The following is a 22,492-nucleotide window of genomic DNA, read 5'->3' as shown; positions in this document are numbered from 1 at the left end:
GCCAGTTGTGACAGCTGCACAATAGGCTGAACACAGCTTTATATGGCACCGGAATGCAGGAGGCAGAGGAGAAATTGGAAATCCCAAGCTCTAGAGCATAGTAGTTTCTGGGTAGGGGCATTCTGTTGGGACAAATTTGTTGAAATCTAGTAGCAAATCTTTACATATGCCTATTCTTAATTTTGACAATATATTTTCAGGTTCTTAGGATGATGTTTTCAAGGTTTTTGGACTCAACCTGGTTGGAACTTCTGTGTGAAACCTTTTCTCAATAGGTGAGAAATATTGGAATAAATTATAAAGATTTTTTTATCCTCAGCAAGTGGCAGCTTAAAGGAGTTTAGAAAAGCTTCTTAAAGCAGGAGATCAAGGGTTTCTATACGAAAGCACAAAAGTTCAAATTTGAAAGCAAAGAAAAAGGAGATTAAAAACAAATTTATAATACATAAAGTAGATGATAAGAGAGAGGAATTACCAAAATTGTTGCTGCAACTTGAAGGGAGATGATTTGTTGAGTAGAAACCCTAGCTATGGAGAAGGCGTACACACAAGCTGTCAAACACGATGAAATGGACTTGCATTAGGGTTTGTGAGACATTATATAAAGGTAGTTTAGTGTAAATTGAAGAGTAATTTTGTCCCAAATAAAAAAGTTTCAGGTCAAACTTGGTTCTTGGCATATATGTTATTTTAATTGATAAGAAGGGCATTTATGTCCTAAAATTATTATAAGTGAGGGTAAAATAGTAAGAAAAAATAGATTACCTTGGTAATCTTAAAATACCTAAGGTTGAGATGGTAATCAAATTACCACTTATATTACTTGTCACGTCAGTTTAGTAATAAAACATTACTGAAATCTTTTATTACCTTCGTAACCAAACAAAGTAATCTGAAAGAATTAAAGATAGATTCCTGAAGTAATATTTTATTCCGGTAACCAAATACCCCCTAAGGGGAATATATGTAAGCTAAACAACTCAGTGAGCAGGCAAGTTTAATAAATCATTTTTATTTTGCAAAACATTTAAAATAAAAGTACTCGCTTTAAAATTAAAACTTATAGAAACTATGCTATCCTTGTGGACAAATATCTAGGAACTAATGAATTCTAAGTATATTATCATCAAGGCAATTTTTTTATTATTATTCTCATGATTTATTGACTCTAAATAATTGATATGTAACATGGGAACCTTCCAGCACCATTAATACTTACGGAAAATATTTGTCATACCTACTGGGCGTCCCTCACAAAGGCAAAGTTGGAAAGAGCTATCATCCCGGCAAGCTTTAACATCAAATGAGCATAGCAACTAAATTTTCGTACCTATCACGAAACTCATCTCTCAAGCAAAGCAATTGAATTTATCATATGTATGCACAGAACTAGCGACTAAATCTATAAAATTGTAAGCTATAATCTGATCTCTGAAGGATGAGTACTTGGGACGGTGAATTTCCACTACCACAATTTCTACTTAATCTAATACATCATTTTTCTTCAAAATAATAATAATAATATTCTAGGGTTAAATTGTAAATTTTATAAATGTCTCTAAGACAAACTTTTTCTAAAAATATTCTCTACCTACTTTCCCAGCTTTCCTCCTAGCTAATTTAATTTTCCCAAGCACTAAAAATTTAAAACTTTGATAAATCATTATGTGATGTTATTCCTAGAAGTCCACACAGTCCTGGCACTAAAACAAATGAACATGAACCGAAATAATCACACTATGTTAACTTACTAAAACTTTTTTAGCTTTAGGAAATGTTACCTGCTCGCTTAAGCTGGCCACCAATCCATCATCATCAGCAATAGAAAGATGGAAAGCCTGGTTATCACCCATCTTGTTTAAGAAAGAGCTAAAAAATAATATTAAGTGTTTGTGCTCCGTAAATGCAAGAATAGAATATGAACGGCACTGATGAATGTGTTCAACTAATACACAGATTTTCCATACCTGAGAAGAGCCTTCAAGTCGGTATACTAGCTAGCTATTTTCACTTTACAAATAAAAACGAACAAAAGAGAATCTTGCTCAAGTTTAAATTGAATTGTGTGCAGAAAATAAAGCACGGGAGGTAGGTATGTATATGCTTTTTGTAAGATGAGTCATGTATGTGCTCTTCAATTAACTCGCAATAAAGTCTCCTTAAGAAATCACTACGACAAGGCAGTCTACAAAAGAAACAACTTTTCTTTGCTTATTATTTTCGTTCATTTTCTTAGTGCATATACTGTTTTGAATCCCAAATAATTAAGCAGAATTTAGATTGATTTTATCAAAACAGGCGACCCATCCAATATGGAAAGACAAACATATGTAACCATGAATTCACGTAGGGAGGTCGCAAATCATATGTGTGATTCAGATGAGCTTGTATACAATAGCACTATCTATATTCTATACAATCTTCTCTAAAGCAGGAATGATTTTCTGTTTCATTATCCTTCCTGTTCCTTCTAATCTCCTTCTATCTCTAAAAAATGTCCATTTATATTGTTCAACGAAGTTAAATGTATTGCACCAAGGAGAAAACCACCAGATTTTTTTATGAATCTTCCAACCTTTCACACAAATCCATCATTCAACGGCTGCATAATCCTATCCCGTAATAATTCTGGTACTCCACGTGACTTTTCTATACTGGCAAACTGCAACTAACGGGTGAAACAAAACGATTCTCTGAAGATTTCCCCGATATTATATTCTACCGAATAAGCCGTACAACCCAGCAATTGGAGATTGATAACTGAGAATTACAAATGTATATTAACCAATGGATAAACGAGAATTACAAATATATATCAAGCAACAGCAACTTAACTTGTGAGAGCTTGATCACTTTCCATATTAATATGACTGCCATAATCACATTATACATATCCTCATTAAATATTCAACCATATGTTAGGAAGACAAAACTAATGCATATTGGAATACTGGTTGTTGCTAGTCACTGGGTTATTATAATGTAGAAGTTCAAACCCTTCAAATTATAACACTGACTATAAATTGCCAGTTCTGTTAATATGGTTATTCTCATTGTACTGATTAGTTTATCAAACCAACTAATGTGCAGGCATTCGGGTTTGATCAAAAACCAATTAAATTTACTTGAACAACAACACTCACATTTGTTGCCATTTGCACAGTGATGCAACTTTTAGATATAATTTTTCCAGTGTAATGTATATTGCTGCATTTTGATTATCTAAATGCTTGGTTCTAAGTACAATACCAACAACATGTGACAATCCTATTGGGCTTTTGGGTCCCTTTGTACATGCAGAAATGTAAATTTATTTAATGAAAAAGTTTGACCCAATATATTTATAAATTGGGCAAATAAGAGTCGGTATATATATATATATAACATACTAAAGTAAGAAAAAAAAGTTAAAAATGTTGTCCTGGGTTTTTAGTGTGTGTCTGTGGGAGATTTTCTTGTTTTTTTCAATTTCATTACTTTAATTTTTTGACTACTAGTAGAAGACTCTTTGTTTTTCATTCTAAATGTTGGAAATCGCATTTTATTTTTCAAGTAAACAGTTATTTGTGTTGAAATGTGATTGATTATATTATGCAGTTCTGTTTAGATGACTCTTAGAAAAATGTCTTTTTTAATTGGTAGTTCTGAAATGTGATTGCTCAAAATTTGATAGTATTTTAGGCATAACTAGTGCTATATTTTAAACAATAGATATTTGTTTTTGATGCCTTTAGCATGAGATTTAGACTTTTGAGTTTGTTGTGATATCCCTTATTTTTCTACAATTGTGTTATTTATTTATTTTGTTGCTTTGGAGAGTTGCTTACTTATTTGTAGGCTGAAAAGAGTGTCATATTATCTTAGATATAGTGGATTAGTTTATTTGGGTAAGGTCTCATAGTTTTCTCTCACATTGAAGAGGTTTCAATGTTAAATTATGGTATTCTTTTCTACTATATTTATTTTTAATTGTTTAGTGTAATGAAATTATATTTTGGTTAATTGTTTGCTATCACATAGTTCAATTAAAAAGGGGAGATTTTAATTTTAGTTTTGTTAGTTTGATTGCTTTCTTCCCAACAAATCCTTAATCCAATGGCCAATATGTAAGAACAGAAATAGGATGTTTCAGTGATCCGCCTTGGTGATGCTGGGCTCGTGTCAAGTGTTCTGACTCTGTGGCTTCATTATCTGCTTCTTGCTGGCCCTGTCTGGGTAAGCCTTCCGTATTCTGGAGTGCAGCTGCAGAATTTTGCGTGTGTGGTTTCTGCATCTGGAATTGCTGCAAGTTGCTGGCTCCTTCCTGGATACACTTTGATGCTATTTGCAGGGGGATGCTGATACTCCAGAGCAATGTAGTCCGACCTGGATGCCGGTTCTTTGATGAGTGAAGGTTGCTGTTTCTGATTCTGTTGTATCCCCCTCAGCTATGATGTTGAACGGCCTCCTTCTATCTGGTCCTTGTGATTTAACTCCAGGCATCCCGTGGTTTGATCCATCTGCTATGGTCCCGGTTATTTCAGCTGCTCTTGTGGCCGCCATTGTGAGCTGCCTGATGAAAATCCTTTTGAAGTGCATAGTACAATTACTTTTTTTTGTGAAAACCATTTTGGATGCTGGGTTCCCTAGTGGCTTACGGGCACCATGTACTCAGGGCTTTTGCTATTTTGTTGTTTATGTGAGTTTGTCGCCTGGCTGGGCTTGGGCTTAAATTGGACATGTGCATTAGAGGCTTAGGCTTATGATTTGATTTGGTATTGTTAAAATTATTTGACATGCCATTAGGATTGCTTCACTGTATACTAGAGCTTATGTTATTCTCCTTTTACTGAGGATGAGCTTAGGTTGTACTGCCTTTTAGGCTTGTGTCTTATTTTTTTATTTTTTTGGTGCAATGTAAATATTCACTTTAAAAAAAAAAAAAAGAAATGTCTCAGAAAGAAGCCACACAACAATGAGGATAATCCTTAAAAGACAGCAGTTGTACACCATTCATTTTCCTGGAGAATGTCACAGTATCAGTTTCAAGGCAATGGTGTGATGCTCATGAAAGCATCTAGAAGAAAAAATATTGCATTTCCTCAACCGTCCAATCAGCATATCCAACAAAAAGCTTCACAGGAGAATGTAATGATGAAAAGAAAAGCGTTGATATTCCCTTGACAAAGACACGCTAATCAGAATATAATGATACTTTTCTTTTCTTTTCTTTTCTTTTCTGATTAATGATTCCATCTTATCTATCAGTAATTCTGTTACTCATCAATGTCGCTATCAATTTACAGGAACCAATGTTGGATGAGCTTCACGTAGATTACCTATATCACCTATGGATCTGCCATAACAGCTTTGTTTTAATGGCAAGGAAAGCTGTTTCTTGGATATGCTGATTGGACTGTTAGAGAGTAACTCATATTTTCTCTTCTATAGGCCTACATAAGCATCACACCATTGCCTTGCACTTATTTGAAACTGATACTACAACATTTAAGTTTTGTATATATATTTATCAGACCATCCATTGATTTTCAAGTTTGTTGCTTTGTGTAAATCACAAGTTTTCTATATTCTTCTGGCAGAAGCGCTAGTACTTTTATATTTTATAGTAATAAAACTTTACCCACGTACACACACACGCACATATATATGGGGTAAAAAAATTGACATAAAAAGAAAAAAATCTCTTCTAATTTTTTGACAAATTCAATCATACTAATAATATTAATAATAATATTATATGTATTAAAAATATTATATATATATATATATATATTAATAATATTGTATTATTATGTAAGTAATGATTTTAAATTAAAGAATAAGTAATCGATTATATTATAAAACATAATTTTTAATACACAAATTAATACTTGTTATTAATGAGATATTATTTTCTGTAAAATATTTTAAATGATCAAAATGAGAAAACAAATTTGAAAACACTCCCCCTTACTTGAAATTTAATGGATATGGCATGCTGGCATGTTTAATATATGAGCAATTAACATTTTATTGTGATAAATGAATAATAGCGATGCTTAATAATAAAGTAATCAAGTATAATGAATGTGGTAACATGCTGAATATCGACATAAAGCACAATTTGTATCATTACGAGGGGAAAAGGTTTTAGGTTAAACCTTCTGTGTAAAAATGTAAATTACTCTTTTAACATCCATGGAGCCCAAGGTTTGTGTGGTTCAACGACAAAGAATTATGTAACAAAGAAAGAGGTCAGTGGGAAGAGTAATATTATGTATATCTATTTTAGATATATAATTGTATATACATTTATATGTATTATCATATAATTGAGTGTTATTATTTCTTTAATTTAAAATTATTCAATAAATGACACATATAAGTGTGTATATATTTGTGTACTGAAAGCGGATATACATAATTTTATTAAAGTGGGAATTACTATCTTAATTGAACAATAAACTATGTACATTTATAATAAACATTAATTTAAGCATCTAAGATGATATTTTAATTAAATAATTTTGAATTAAATATAATATAACATATAATTATATAATGATTCATTATTATTGACATTCAAATTGATATTTATTACAAATGCATATAGTATTATTCATTATTTTATAAATAATTCCACTGTTATAAAAGTATAATTAATTTTTGTTCATATTAATTTCTCGTTGTAATTATCATATGACTTCAAATTTTTTATAATTTGCTCTATAAGTTGATTTCACTCGCCTAATAGTACAACCAACTTAAAAGTTCTATTCCCTTTTTCGGAGAATTATGATATTCACCTTTTTTTTTTTTAAATTTTGGGCAAGTATATTCACCATTTTTATTTCTTGGGTTCATAAGAATTATTAGTCATAGTACTCGGTCCATGCAATTAAAATTTATAGAGGTTTTATCCTGATGAAACTATTGTTATTAGAGGTGTATATAATTCGATTCGAATTGTCAAAATAAAACTGAATTGTTTAAAAATTACCCTTTAATTTTATTAAATTATATATATATATATATATATATATATATATATATATATATATATATATATATATATATATATATAAATGCTTTAAAAAGGTTCAAATTATAATAGTCAAATTATGTATTGTATTACGTATTGAAAACTTAATTTTCGTATAATGTATCATGTAACGTACCAAATGATGTATCTTTTAAAAAATAAAATATTAATAAAATAATAAAAAATTATAATTGACACGTTATCATAGTGGAAAATATTACAAATACTTTTAACATTAAAAATTTTCCATAAACACCTCTATTGCACCATCATTTTCTTTAAAAAAAATGTATTGATTTATATCATAATATATATTGTATTATAGGATACGTCTATTATCTCGTATTAATTCAATACACCTTATAATACATATAGTTTTCCACTTGTATCATAAAATATATATTATATATTATAGGATATTGATAACTATAGTTCAAACTGTAATTTAAATTAGATCAAATTGTATTTTTTCATTTTAGTTTAATTTGATTTGAAACTTAAAATAGTTTGATTTGGTTTAAAAAATTTTCAAACTGTTTTTTTTATTTTGGTTCTAAAAAACTCTTAAATCACACAAAACTAGACCGTATACACTCATACCCATTACACTAAACCAACTCTTAAGTTTCCTATTTAAATGAACTCATAGTCACTTCTAATTCCCTAAAAGCTGATCGAGTTTCCAAAGTTGCAGAGAGGTGTTGTGCACAATCAAGAGAGCATGTGTTAAAAAGTTGGCTCTTTAGATCCTACATTGGTTAATTTATTCTCTTTGTATTTTACCAAAGACTATAAATAGCGACCTTGGTTTTGATTCAAAATTATCTCAAAATAATTATAGTCAAATACAATTATATTCAGAGAATCCTATTATTAGAGATTTATAATTATTTATTTTTCTTTTGTAACTATTCTTTAAAGATAGTGAAAGTAGTCAACGGCGTTGAGGATGTAGGTACATTTACCAAATCTCATAAATTCTTGTGTTCTCTTTCTTTTATTTTTCTGCATTTTTATTTTCTACTTTAATTATTTATTATATTCAATAGCATAAAAATTGTGTTTTATATTTCTGTTGCACAACAAGTGGTATCGAAGTCTAGGTTTAGGATAATGAGTAGTTATTTATATGGTTATGTGCATGTCTAGAAAAATGTTGTCTAAAGAGGTTGGTTTTTAAGGAGGCTTTGCCCCCACCAATCTTTTCTGGGTATTTTTCTGGTGCACATATTATCATTTTTTGACATTTACTACTATCCTAGGTTATAATAATTTTTTTGCTATTGAATATAAATTTATAGAACTTGGTTATTTGAAAAACTATCTACCAAGTAAATCATTATCAGCAGAAAATGACATCGATATCAACAAAGATAATTTTGATAATGACAAAAATTGCTATGGAAAAAATTGATAGCCGAAATAATTTTGACTTGTGACAATATGAAGTGATGGGTGCCTTGTGTCAAGAAAATCTTGATATAACCCTGAAGGAGGAAAAACCAAAGAAGATGGATGATAAAGAATAGGCGAGGATCAATCGCCAAGTTTGTGGTATAATCCGATGTGTCTTTGTAGAGAGCAAAAATATCAATTTATGAAAGAGACGTCTACAAGTAAGATATGGAAGACATTAGAATACAAGTATATGAAGAAGAGCAATAAAAATAGACTTTATTGGAAGAAGAGGTTGTTTCGTTTTCAATTGAAAACTAGTGCAAGTATAAGTGATCATATTGATATTTTTAACCAACTGATAGCTGATTTACTGAACTTGGATGAAACTTTCAAAGATAAAGATAAGACAATGCTTCTACTAGGATCCCTTCTTGAAGAATTGGATCATCTAAGCATTACATTACTTTATGGAAAGGAGAAAGTGACTTATGATGAAGTATGTGTTGCTTTGAATAATAATGAAATTTGAAAGAAAGATTAATAAGAGAATAGAGAGACAACTATTAAAGCCCTCATTGTAAGAGGACGAAGTTAAAGTCATAAGCAAGAAAAAAGGGGTAGATCTCAATCAAAGAAAAAACCTAGTAAAAATGAATGTGCTTTTTGTTGAGAGAAGAGACATTGGAAGAAAGATTGTCCGAAGTTACAAAAGAAAGATAAAGGTAAGACTAAAGTTGCTTCAATTGCATGTGTAGTTGAAATTGAAAAAGATGAGTTAGATTTTGCTCTAGTAAGTCTACCATCAACATTTCAGTATGATGAATGACTTTTAGATTCGAGTTGCACTTACCATATGTTTCCACACAAGGAATGATTCTTTAATTAACTAAATGATGGAGTTGTTTTCATGGGTAATGATAGACTTTACAAAACTAAAGGGATAAGTTCAATCTGTTTAAAGAATAATGATGGATCAACTAGAGTTTTGATAGACGTTTGACATGTACCATAGTTGAAGAAAAATCTCATCCTTTTGGGAGTTTTGAAATCCAAAGGCTTTAAGGTGTCAATGCGAGATAGAGTCTTAAAAGTTATCTCTGATGCCCTTGTAGTGATGAAAGGTACAAGAAGAAATAACGTGTATTATTATAATGGTGATACAGTTTTTGAATCAGCAGTTGCAGTATTTGAAAAAGATGCAAATAACAAAACGACTAGACTTTGACATATACGTTTGGGATATGCAGGGGACAAAAGCTTTATTTAATTTAGTGAAACAAAGCTTATTGAAAGGAGCAAAGACTTGCAAGTTAGATTTTTGTGAGCATTGTGCTTAGGAAAATAAACGAAAGTAAAATTTAGTATTGTAATTCATAATACTAAAGGTATTTTGGATTATGTTCACTGTGATGTGTAGGGACCTACTAAGACAACTTCCTTGGGAGGTAAACACTACTTTGTTACTTTTGTTGATGACTTTTCTAGAAGAACATGGGTGTATGCTTTAAAGAAGAAAAATGGTGTATTAGGTGTTTTCCTGAAATAGAAAAAGATGGTTAAAACTCAGACTAGTAGAAAGATCAAACGACTAAGGACTGATAATGGTGGTAAGTATACTAGTAATCCATTTTTTGAAGTTTGTCAGGTTAAAGGCATTGTACGTCATTTCTTAATCAAAGGAACACCATAATAGAATGGGGTGGCATGACGCATGAATCGAACTTTGTTGGAGAAAGTTAGATGTATGTTGTCTAATGTTGGGTTGGGCAAAACATTTTGGGCTGAGGCAATTACATATGCATGTCATCTCATCAATTGTTTACTATCCATTGCAATTGAGGGGAAAACACCCCTTGAGGTATGGTCCGAAAAACTTGCTAATGATTATGATTTCTTACGTGTGTTTGGTTCGACTACCTATTATCATACAAAGGAGTCCAAATTAGATCTGAAAGTAAAAAACAATTTTCATGGGGTTCAGTTCTGGAGTGAAAGGATATCGTCTTTGGTGTTTAAATTTAAAGAAAATCATTCACAACAGAGATGTTACCTTTGATGAATCTGTTATGTTAAAAAAAGGAACAAAGAAGACCAATGATACCCAATAGCAGGTAGAGTGTACTCTTTAACAGGTGGAGTTTGAGACAATCAAAACAATAAACTCAGCCAGTGTTATTGAACAAGAATCAATTGCATCACATAGGCCAAAATAAGAAATATGTAAACCTACTCAATTTGCTGATATGATGGCCTATACGCTTCTAATTATAGATGATGATATTCCTTCCACCTATAAAGAAGCAGTTAGAAGTTCAGAAGCTAAAAAGTGGAAGAACGCCATGGATAAGAAATTACAATCCCTTCAGAAAAATGAAATTTGGCAGTTAATTCAATTACCGAAAAATAAGAAGGCAAATGGGTGCAAGTGGGTGTATACAAGAAAAGATGGATTTCTTAACAAAGAAGATGTTCGCTATAAGGCAAAGTTGTTAAACATTCCTTTATTAGAATTTTGTTGGCCTTGGTAGCACAATTGAATCTTGAACTAGTTCAACTTGATGTGAAAAATGCGTTTTTACATGATAATTTGGAAGAAGAAATCTACATGACTCAACCTGAAGGATTTATAGTTGCTGATAAAGAGAATTAGGTTTCCAAACTGAAGAGATCGCTTTATGGATTGAAACAGTCACCAAGATAATGGTATAAATAATTTGATCGATTCATGATGGAGCATAGGTATATAAGAGGCAAGTATGATAATTGTGTATATTTTCCCAGAGTACAAGATAAGTTTTTCATTTATCTATTATTGTATGTTGATGATATGTTGATAGCTTCAAAGAATCAAGTAGAAATTGAGAAATTAAAGACATAACTCAATCAAGAATTTGAAATGAAAGATCTGGGAGAAGCTAAAAAAATTATAGGTATGGAGATTAGTAGAGATAGAAGAAGAAGCAAGGTTAGTTTGACTCAAAAAGAATATTTGAAGAAAGTACTATATCGTTTTGGTATTTCTAAGAAGTCAAAACCTATAAATACTTCACTTGCTCCTTATTTCAAGATCAATGCATCCTTATCTCAATGTACAGATGAAGAGTGAAGATATATATCACAAGTTTCATATTCTAATGCGGTTGGTAGATTGATGTATGCAATGGTGTGTACATGGCCTGACATTTCACATGCAGTTGGAGTGGTGAACAGGTATATGCATGATCCTGGTAAGAGACATTGGCAGGCTGTATAATGGATTTTACGGTACTTACTAAAGACTCTAGATGTTGGTTTAATATTTGAGCAAAATGATGTACTTGGTCAAGATGTGACTTGATATGTTAACTCTGATTATGCTGGTGATTTAGATAAACATTGATCAACTACTAGTTATGTCTTTACTCTTGCAAAAGCACCAATCAGTTGGAAGTCTACCTTATAGTCTACAGTTGCTTTGTCTATTACAGAGGCAGAGTATATAGTAGTTACAGAGGCTGTAAAGGAAGTTATTTGGTTACAAAGATTGCTGGAAGATTTAAGAATTGTTCAGAAGCATATTAATGTGTATTTTAATAGTCAAAGTGCAATTAATTTGACAAAGAATCCAGTATTCCATGCATGGACTAAGCATATTGACGTTAGACATTATTTTGTAAAGGAGATTATTAAAGAAGGGAATATACAACTCCTGAAGATTGTGACTGCTAAGAACCCTATAGATATGATGACCAAGGTGGTAACAACGATCAAGTTCAATCATTGTTTGAACTTGATCAACATTCTGCAAGCTTAAATAGAGTCAAAAGACGCATTTGAAGTCGTCGTTGAAGAAGAAAATATAAACGAAATTTGGTAGGACTCGCTAAATCACCAAGGTGGAGATTGTTAAAAAAATTGGCTCTTTAGGTCCCACGTTGATTAATTTATTCTCTTTGTATTTTATCAAAGGCTATAAATAGAGGTCTTGGTTTTGATTCAAAATCATCTCAAAACAATTATAGTCAAACACAATTATATTGAAAGAATCTTATTATTAGAAATCTTTAATAATTTATTTTTCTTTTGTAACTATTTTTTAAAGATAGTGAAAGTAGTCAGTGGCATCGAAGACGTAAGTACATTTACCGAATCTCATACATTCTTATATTCTCTTTTATTTTTTTATATTTATATTTTTTGCTTTAATTATGTATTATATTCAATAGCATAGAAATTATATTTTATATTTCCGTTGCACAATAGCGTGGATATATGCAAGGTAATTAAATAAGAGTCTTGAGAAAGTTTTTATGGCCTGTTGTTACTCTTGCAAGGTGTGTCAATCTCAGTGTCAAGTAATGGCTGTGAGAGAATTACACAAACATAACTAGACTTGGATCACCAGAAAAGAGTCACATGGGGATCTGAACTAGTTAATACTTTTCTTAAAGCTTGTCTTTGATTTCATTTATAGTAGTGAACAGACTTTTGGGATTATAAAATTAAGCACTACAGTCGTTGCTAAAAAAGGCTTCTTTTTTTTTTTCTGTTTTTGTTGTACTTGTAAAGATGGGTGAGACGACAGCTAATCAGAGTCCAGTTTCCATTGACTTGCATCTTGAAGCCCGCTCCAATTCCTCCGATGATGAAGGCCGCCTCAAGCCAACTGGTAAATTTCTTTCTTAATTTCCTAAAGCCATTAAAATTATATTTTTTTCTGTTAATAATATTATGTTTCCTAACTAGGAACCGCTGTGTGGGCTGCGAGTGCTCACATAATAATGGCTCGTATAGGATCTGGAGTTTTGTCATTGGCTTGGGCCACAGCTCAGCTTGGATGGATTTTTGGACCAATTGTCATGCTCGTATTCTCTCTTGTCACTTGCTACACTTTTACTCTTTTTGCTGATGCAGTTTGTCGCCCTTCTGGGAAGCTTGCCACCAGGGAAAGAAACTACACTTACAACCGATCCGAGCTTGGTAAAATTCTCACTTAAATATATATATAAATATAAATATTAACAAATTGACAGATTTTTTGTTAATGTTAAGCAAAGTCATGTCCTTTAAAAAAAAAAAAAACAAAAATCAGATATTCTTTAACTAACTAAAAGATATCTTATATGTTAAGTTCTTACTTTTCTCAAATGGGATAAGATTCGAGATACGTAGAGTTGTTTATTACATAAACCTTTTTGGAGTTGCTGGTGGCTACACTACAGAATCATTTGCAAGCATAAAATGAGTTCTATATTTTAATTCTCTCTCTCTCTCTCTCTCTCTCTCTATATATATATATATATATCTTTGGAAAGAACTTTGGATATGAGAATTCGAATATATATTTGTATATGACAATTCTTGTAGTTATTTGGTTATGACAAATAAGTCTACTGTTTTTTTTGTGAATAAGTGGAATCCAATGGTCAAAGTGGTTTCACAGTGGTGGTGACTATCATATGAATCGCAACCTATGTGTGGTTTTTTTTGGTGTAATATAAATTTTTTTTCTCTCAAATTTATGAATTTGGAAAATTATGGTGGGTTACGGTAATGGTAACCGCGGTCACATCCCTTACTCAATGATTGGTCTTGGTCTCAATGTTGCTAAAGTTGCAGGTAATTACATATAGCTTTATATATTAATTAATATATTGTTACTGATTTCAACTAAGTTGGAATTCATTTGTAGTTCAAGCACAGCAAACTAGGGTGTTTTTTAATCTTTAATTACCAATAACTGGGAAATTCATGGGAAGTTCAACTGGTATTAGCATTGACACTGTTACTGAGACATGATTTTTTTTATCAAACATAGTTAAGAAATGCTTTCATGAGTTTTATAATGTTTTCATCATGCATTGCATCTCATGTAATCATAAATAGGGTGACAAGGTTATGAGATGAGATAAGTAAAGTTTAAAGATAAAAGAAATATTAAGAAAAGTGAATTGAAAGTACCTAGTTGATCATATTCGTTCCTTTCTTTTTATGTTTTCTAGGTAATAAGTGAGTCATGTTTGCAGAGTAACAAGTCAATGAGGAGGCATGCATGAGAGGATGTTTGTGATTTGTTATTATTTTTATTATTATGATTTCCACACCGTACTATTGGATTATAAGCTTGAAAATTATGAACATCTTTTGCATGCTTTGGTTATGTGATTTGAATATTGGTTTTATTATGGTTATTAAGTAATGTGATTTAAAGTTTTATTTATTTTGCTTATGTAAAGATTAAGTATATGTATGCTAGATGTGAGTCTTAGTGAGTGACACTTTTTTGGATGTGCATTCTCTTTGATGATTTTGGAACCCAAAAAATATTTTAAGTGAAAATTTTTGTGCGATTTGAGTTAAGTAAATCTTTCATATAACACTGACCGCTCTCGCATGCCAATCACAAGAAGTTTTCTTACATGTAAGCTAAAGTTAAGTTATAATGAGTTAATGTAAGTGAATTTTTAAGATTGCTCAAATTAAGATTTGAATGACTGTGTAAGATGGGTGAACAGACTTTCATTATCCTAAGTTGATCTTATATATCTGATAATTTTATTACATATCCAAGGATAAAAAAATCTCAAATATAAGATGATATTGCGATATGATATGATTCGTATCAATGGTTTGACTAACGAACAACTGTTGATAATCATTTTCTATATAAACCAATCGTTTAACAACTTTTTTAACATTTTTTAGAATTTTCATATACACTTTCATATTGTTTCATTCTCTAAAGGGTCTGAGCAACTCCAAAAATTCATCCATCACCTCATTCATGTACGTTGAAATGAAAGTGATACATACGTAGTCATGGTAGATAAAGATGAATGAGCTACCAACAAGACTAGGTTGTTCAAAACCCCCTATGATATTTTCATTTCATAATATGATATTGCATAATATATGCTATAAATGGATAATGTTGTGACTATGATCGAATATTGTGTGTATGCTAAAATTTCAAAACTACTATTCTGTGCGTTCTTTGCTATTTCGATGCCATAATGTATTTAAAATTTTTGCTTGTAACTGATGAGCAGAAACTGTGGAGACATGGATCAACTGAGGAGCATGAGGGGATTGTCATGTATGCTACTCTTATATGTATTACTGTTGTTTTACTTTGCACAATGCATGTTAGACTATTTTATATGTGGATGTTGAGGAAAATATTTTGCACGCAATGTGTTGACTATTTAGTAGTGAAATATGTTCAAAGTTATGATTTATTCTGCTTGTTAAGTTTGAAATTCATGCTTGTTATATAAGTCTAAGTAGTGACATCTCTTTTTGGATATGAATTCTCTTCATAGGGTAATTAGCTAGAAAGCAGTGTTACAAAAACATCACTACCTTGCATTAAAAACAATTATGTTGTCTAACCGATAATAAAAAAACAAAAACCTTTAGCAAGAAAAAATTAATGATAGTATAAATATTCTACCGTTATAATAATTATTTTTATAATTTTAATGATTAATTATTTATATTCTTATTAAAACTAAATAAATTTATATTTTTGATAATAAAATTTTAAATTTCTCGTAAAAAAATAACAAATTCATAGTTATTGCATTAATATTATTATTTTTGATCAATTTTCTCAGTCAAAGCTTTTTTTTTTTTTTTTTTGTAAATCAATTTCTTTAGATAATGGGAAAAATGATTTATAGTTTACTATTTGATTTGGGTGGGGATAAACCCAATCAAATCTTAAAGGATCTATTAATTGTTTTTTATCAAATCCATCCACTTTTGATATTTGTATTAAAAAAAAAAAGTAGTTTTAATTTCAAAATAGGAAGTAAATAGATAAAACGGCATAATCGAAAAATCGAAGTCCACATCCAAAAAATAAAAAGAAATAATTAATTACAACCATTAATAATATATTTCACAAAATTCACTTATAATAATGGGAATATTTATAATATTATGTTTAATGATTAATAAATATATCTATAACAATAAAAATATTTATTATTGATATTATATATAATAATAAGTAAATATTATTATAATTACAACAATATTCATCGTTGATGTTATATTTAATGACTACTAAATATTATTATAATAATGAAAAATTCAACAATAAAAAACATTATTTTACTAATGAAAATATTTGTTATTATTACTATTTTTAATAATGAGCTCACATTCCTCGTTATTTTTATTAATAATGAAATTTTTTTTCTCGTCGTTAATACTTTTAACAGTGGAGACTATAATAATAGATGACAATGAAATCCTTTCCATTAATAAAACTCTTTAACAATGGAAAATTGATTTTTAATGACGATTTTTCCTTTTGTTAAACGCTATTTTTTTTATAGTATAACTTTATCACTTTGCATTTATTGTGCCACCTAAATAGTATCTCTCCATTACAATAAATGCAATACAACAAATTTATGTAGAAATGGTGACAATTATACCTAATTAGTCACTCGAACAATTAATTTGAATATCTTGCTTAATGGTTGACATATGATCAACCATTGATTAACTTGAGCATTTTCTTATCTGGAGTACACATATCTAAGGTTTGAAGATTATCTTGGTAATCTATTATTTATTATTTATATTATTTTGTTTGGTTTGTCAGTAATAAAAGATTAAGATAATCTTCTATTACTAATGTTGACGTGACAAGTAATATAAGTGGTAATCTGAGTACTACTTTCATCTTAGATATTAAAAGATTACCAAAGTAATCTTGATTTTATTATAATTATATTATTATTTATTAATTTTTTGAGATAAAAATAAATTTATTTTTAATTAATATAACAGATAATATTTAAAAATAATTATATTCAAGTGTATTTAAGTAAAATAATTTATTAGTATTATTTTATTATCTTTAACCAAACACAATAATTATTTATACATACCAAATTTTATCAAACATAGTAATTATTTATATTCAATAATATTTTAAGTAATCTATCTTCTAAATACTCTATCTTCAAAGTAATCTTTCTATTTTGATAATAAAATATTAATTAAACTAGACGTCTCCTAAGTGTTAAGTTGTTAGACTGCCAAACGTTCAGGGGCTGCCGCCTAAAAAACTGATGTTGCCCAAGATAGTATTGTTAGAAGATAAATCCTCCCCGCGTAAAACAAACCAGTAAGCAGATTTACTTATCTCTTAACATCAATTATGAATATCCCTTTGTTCCTAATTTTTCACTTCTTGAATTTTGCTGACAATGGCAATACGGCATTGCACAGTGGGAATCCTGTGACAATGGGAAAAGTCGCAAGGAGGGTGGTGGTTTTGTGGGCTCATGGTGGGGGTGGTACGGGGGATGAAATAAGCTTAGGGAAGAAAGAAAGTTAAGTAGCTGTTTGAGTTTCACTGTAGATTCAAGGTGCAGGGTAAGGCTGGTCAGAGAATGAAGATGGGCTATTAGATTTTTAGTAAAAAAAATAGCAATCAAATGTTTATTAATTTTTATTTGTTATAAATTAAAAAAAAAAAACACATTTACACTTTCACCTTTTTTTAAACTTTTTTTATAATAAAATATAATGTGTCATAAATAGTAGATATTGACATCACAAGAGATGCACTTAACACATGACATCACATTGACACTTAACACATGACAAATTTTTAAGATTCTCAAAAGATGCATATCTATAATTTTATTATTATAAAATATTAAAGTAATTGTGCTTAGTCGGACGAATATATATATTCATCCGGCTAAGCACAATTACTTTAATATTTTATAATAATAAAATTATGAATATGTATATTCGTTCCACTAAGCACAATTATTGTAATATTTTATAATAATAAAATTATGGATATGCATCTTTTGGGAATCTTAATCCTTGTGATGTCAACATCTACTATTTGTGACACATTATATTTTATCATAAAAAAAGTAAAAACAAAGGTGAAAGTGTAAATTTTTTTTTTAATTTATAACAAATAAAAATTAATAAACATTTGATTGCTATTTTTTTTACTAAAAATCTAATAGTGTGTGTGTGTGTGTGTGTGTGTATATATATATATATATATATATATATATATATATATATATATATATATATATATATATATATATATATATATATATATATATATATATGTATGTATATTATGTAAGAAAATTGATATAAAAAAAAAAATCTCTTCTAATTTCTTGATAAATTCAAGCATACTAACAATATTAGTAATAGAATTATATGCACTAAAAATATTAATATGTAGATTAATAATGAGATATTATTATGTGAGTGATAATTTTATATTAGAAAATAAATAATACCACTTATACGGCATATCATATTTAATTTAATATATAAATTAATGCTTGCCGTGACATTTTTTTAATAAAATATTTTAAATGAACAAAACAAGAAAATAAAATTGGAGCTGTTACGGACAGCATCTATTATGGAATGTAGTGGCATATTCCCACGTTATGCCCCTTTGCCCAATTAAATATGTCAATATTCCATCCTTAAATCATACCACCTACAAAGTATGTTTCCCTATCGTGCTTCAAAGATTCTATCTTTGTTATTTATTTATTTATTTTTTGGATAAGTAAGAATTGATCTTTGTTGTGAGGTCATTTTTTATTGAACTATACGGGTAGATTCATGATTGTGAATAATTTGTTAGAGGAGCTCTAGCAAATGAACGTCTCTGAACTTTCATATACCTCTAAAGATCTTAACTTAGCTTGTAAATCACAAATCGACAAGTTAGCACAAGGCACGGACTTAATGAATACAATAAATAACGGGTATAAATTTGTGTATAAATAATGATATATCATTAAGTGATTAAATGATTTTAAATTTGAAATAAAATAATATCCGATTACATTATGACATGTAATTATTTGTATATAAATTTATACCCATTATTTATACACATCATGCTATTCAAAGAAAGAATATACCCAAACTGTACTCAGATATGAAGAAGGAAATAATAACACCAAATATACCAATGCAAAAGATAACCACAATGTTAATGACGTACTTAAATATCAGTATTAACTCTTGTATGCCCTGCCATTTCCCTATATATATTTTTTGTTATATCAAACATTAAAATGTTTATTATAATATTTAAGAATAAATTACATTTTTCTGCCAAAAGTTTTACCCATAAACATATTTTCACCCTTCAATATCTAAAAGATAACATCGGTGTGTTACATTATATATCTATCTGTTATAAATTTAATTAAGCAACGATGGAAAAATAAAGAAATTAAGGAATAATGGAGAGAAAGACAATATTATCTAGGTAAAAGAATTGAGATGAGGGGAGAGAAAGAGAGTTGCAAAATTCGGATGAAGGAAAATGCGTATATACAAATGAAGGTGAGGGGTCTGTATTTAGCAAAATTCACTGCCCCCTTTATGACTAAATTTCATCTTCTTCTTGCATTCCTACCCAATTTTCAAACTTTGGTGCATGTGGTGGAAAATCCACCAGACATGCACCACTATCTATATTATTTGTTTATTTTAATCCAATGTTAGGCTTGACTTGTAGGAGGGGGATTGTATTGAACAATTTAATAACTCTCTGCAATATTGTCTCACAATCAATCCCCACAGGTTTGACTTGTACAAAACCAAAATTTTTTAATGGGGTGTATTTTATTAATATTTTAACACTCAATTATATAATAATCTATATACTTAAAAGTGTGTATTACTCTTTATTTGATACAAATTAATAGTAATGTTATGGTTGTCAACATTTTGCCACAAAGTACAAAAAAGAAAAAAATCTCAGTCGTTTTTACAGTTCAATTGTGTATTCAACCTTTTAAGCATCTTTTTCAGGTTTTCAAGAAAAAAAACGTTTTTCGTTAATATGCATAGAAAAAGCTTTTTGACTTTTTTTTTTTGGTATAAATATGGCAGTTGAAACCTCTTGGTGGTGAAGACTATAAATTATCCAAACGTGAAAAGAGATCTATGCTGGTTGCTTCATAGTAATTAGGTGTAACAAAACTTGTAAAAGCTTTAGGGGAGGTAAGTGATAATACCTTTGGTATGGATAAGCTTTGAGACTTGTAATTTCTAAAAAAATTAATTTGTCCAAAAATGAATTGTATCTTTATGGATTCTTCATTGTTGCCACCATTTTAAAAGCGCACTAATCTACTTTGCTGTTTTTTCACAAATAATTTATAATGCATTAGTTATATTTATATCTTGTTACATTAGAGTAATTACAAAGAAATTATTTACTTATTTCATTACAGATAATGAGAGCTACATTATCTGAAATACAATGTTAGATTCTTGACTTTATATATTTCAAATGTCATTGCTTTTTGGTCCAAACTAGTTTCCCTAGTTGACTGCGTTGGAGAACTTACTACTGAAATCTGACAGAATACAATTCGTTATCTTTTGGCACCCAATGACTGGGAAAAGCAAGACTCAAAAGCACTTTAGTCTTGGAAAACGCATCAGTGGATGCCCCAGCAAATTGTGATTAATATAATCAAATGTATATATGTTAGGTTTGAGAATCGGAGTCACTCCTGGTCTTTTCTACGAGAGAATGCATTTCACATTCGGGCCAGAATATCCGAAGCAGCTACTTCGCTTAGCCAGGTCGTGATGCTGGGAATTAAAAATGGAGAAATTTTTTTCGAAAGTACAGGAAGGAATACGAAGTTAGTGATCTTCTTATTCAATCCACATATGAATGAATTAGTTTTAACCCCAAAGACTTATTCCCACCCAAGGTTTTGTTCATTAATAAAATCATATTCTTTATCTTTAGAAAATTCAATTACTTACACTTAATTGTTACTATTTAAAAAAAATGTTATTTAATCAATAATATTAAAAAAAATAAAAATTTTTATCGCTTCTGAACTGTATTCATACATAATCCAATTAGTTTTTATGGCTTTGTTCCGCTTTCTTTTAATGTCCTTAAACTTGTGAAATGTGAGAGGCATTTTGTAACCAACTACGCATTCATTGGCATAAATTTTTCTTAACATGACTTGTGGCTTTCCACTCATCGACCTGTTACTTCTCAAGAATCATTCTCTCTTATGCAGTAGAAGTATCTCTCATTTTTGTGCACGGACATGGTTTGATTCCCTATCAAAAAAATTCATCAAAAAAATTAACTTGCACAAAATATTTATATGAAAAATGGCATTCAAATATCTCGGATGATCGATCATGTTAAAAAATATATATCAACTTATACAAAATGGACTTATAGAAAGTCAAGTTTCTGCAACACCTCCACACACACACACACACACATAAAATGTGTCTCAAGAAAATGATTTTTCTTGAGTATAACAGTTGTATGGTTGGTTATATTAAAATTTATATGTGCAACACACGTCTTAAGAATATGGTTCATTTTGAGTATAATAGTTGTATTTATATAATATGGGTATCAAAAATACGGTTTATCTTGAGTATGTCAGTTGTATGAGTATGTTTCTTTGGATATCTTGAGACTATTGATGAAACATAAGGGTTTCATTGGAAGCTATAAATTTCTCTTACTTTTATATTTAGGCATATTAAAAGAGAAATCATATAGAGAACCAATAGGTAATAATATATCACTTTTGGATGTTATTTCTATCACACTGCCAAATTACAAATTCATGTGATACGGTTGTTAGTGGTTGTAATAATTGACGCATGTGTAGAATATAAACATATGGATTGCCATAGTTCATCATTAATAGTAATATTGATATATCATCATTAATAGTAATATTGATAGAATTGTTTGAATAAAATGTTATCGTTAGAGTATATTGTTCATAACAATAGTGGCCACTTTAAAATAAATTATAGTTTACCCAAAAAAAATTGTTTTCTTTTCTCAAAATAAATAAAAGTAATTAATATTTACCCAAGTGAAAAAATGTTAGAAAATTTTTCGAATGTGGGCAAACATTGATATTATTTAATTTAATAAAACTCGAATAAACGTATAGTCCAACAAATTTTGTTTGTGGGCATTATCATGATCAATTTTGTTGTGGGCATTATCATGATCAATTTTGTTGAATGTCTCATACACTTTATATATATAAT

The sequence above is a fragment of the Mangifera indica genome, unplaced genomic scaffold (assembly GCF_011075055.1).
Source record: "Mangifera indica cultivar Alphonso unplaced genomic scaffold, CATAS_Mindica_2.1 Un_0061, whole genome shotgun sequence".
In the NCBI taxonomy this organism is placed as follows: domain Eukaryota; kingdom Viridiplantae; phylum Streptophyta; class Magnoliopsida; order Sapindales; family Anacardiaceae; genus Mangifera; species Mangifera indica.
Note: the sequence above shows the minus strand (reverse complement) of the source record.